This window comes from Leiobunum rupestre, chromosome 3 (genome assembly GCF_980474605.1).
Source record: "Leiobunum rupestre chromosome 3, qqLeiRupe1.1.hap1, whole genome shotgun sequence".
Taxonomy (NCBI): Eukaryota; Metazoa; Arthropoda; class Arachnida; order Opiliones; family Sclerosomatidae; genus Leiobunum; species Leiobunum rupestre.
The window spans coordinates 68,440,621-68,442,503 of NC_143386.1; positions in this window are offsets into that span (position 1 = coordinate 68,440,621).

A 1,883-nucleotide genomic window follows, 5' to 3' on the forward strand; every position below is an offset into this window, starting at 1 on the left:
GAATATGTCTCCCGAAAAGCCGAACACAGATATTGATAAATTATTCATTAATTCAAATTTTTTAAGTTCCGTAGCGTTTAATTTGAAAGGAAAAGATATATCACTGGTATCAAGTTCATTTTCATAAGGTGTATATTTGGAAACACGATTAGCGTTTTGAGTCCGAGGAACTGGGTGAAGTTTAGCGAGAACTGACCAGAGAAAACATTTCTCGTCATTTTCGTTTCTAATATTAAGAATCGCGTGACGTCGAGATAGTTTTTCAGGTAGTTCCATATACGATGACCCTCGCAACGGTTGGTAAGATGCTACATTTAATTCTACATACAGAACACGGTCAATTACCCAACCCGATCCTATCGAAAATATAATGTTTTAGTTCAAAATATAACTTATAAATTTTAGTACATACCTGTCGCTTCAAAGTTTTCAATTACATCGACCGTTAATGTTGTCTGCATAATGCTCCGGAAATAGGGTCTCACTTCCGCACTTTGTTCCGCACCCCCCAAAGGTCTCATATAAACAGATCTTACGAGTAAGAACCATTTAATTCCACGTTTACTGGCGAGTCTTTCTACTAACAATTTACGGAAAGCGGCTCGGTAACGTCCGATAAACATAGCCACATCAATATCATAGTCCTCGGCATTGTAACGGATAGACGCTAGCGTATCATTTAGGGCCTGGACCATACTTGGAGATGCTGGTGGTGTTTCATCAAGTATTGGTGAGGCGGGAACAGGTGATGGTGTTGGGCTGTTGGGTAAAGCTGATGCAGATGGTTGGATAGATTCCAGTTGAATGTCTTGAAGCAGACTAGGTGATGGTGGACGGGTTGGTGATGGCGAACGTTGCATTGGTGATTCTGTGCGAGACAGGTCCATGGGTTCGGAAGGGCCGGGTGCGTTCAAGTCATGAGTTCGTTGATGGCTCTTGAAATGTTCCAATCTAGCCACATTCTTACCACATACTTCACAGACAAACTTATGTCTATCACCGTGTACTTCTCTAACATGCCGATTTAAGTGGGACTTGGTAGAAAAACTTTTCGCGCATGTAGGGCAAATATGTTGGGCTTTAGGCATCTTGAATATAGCTACCGCAGTTAACCGTGGAATGACCTCCCACAACATTATACAACCCCTTTTATAGTATATTCAAGTATCATTTGAGAACGATACGTTTCTCATACTTAAAATATTCGTTTGAAATAGTCGTGATATAGATTCAAGTGTCAAGTGTATTTAAGTACTACAATGATATTAAAATGAAGTTTAAAAATATTTCCATTCTACTTTAACAACAAATATTCCATGACGTCAAAACACTCAAATCCACTACAATGATATTAAAATAAAGTTTAAAAATATTTCCATTCTACTTTAACAACGAATATTCAATGACGTCAAAACACTCTTAAATTCAAATTAACCGCGCACGCGTGCTCCGCGCCTCCCGGGTAATCCGCGCACGCGCCGCCTAGGTTATCACTTTTTACATCATTTCAACTTATTCCGTACGATAAAACGTGATAAGATATACGTTCAAGTGTCTTTCAAGATAAGCGGAGATAAATAAACAAGTTGGCCTGAACAAAATATGTTGATATGAGAAAACAAATCGTCGCGAGAAATATCAAAAATACATTGACTTTTGGACGATTTTACCCTCATTTCACCCCTTAAATCCCGGACCCCGATCCCGAACCTGACCCCGACCCCGGGATCGATGCCACACCCTCACTTTCCTTCTACTGAGGTACTATGTAACCTAGGAGGGGTTATACAATCACAGTATCTGTCCGTCTGTGTGTGTGTGTCTGTCCTGCGAACGCGTTTGCATTTTCGGAGCAAAGCGTAACCATTGCGTATAAATTATAT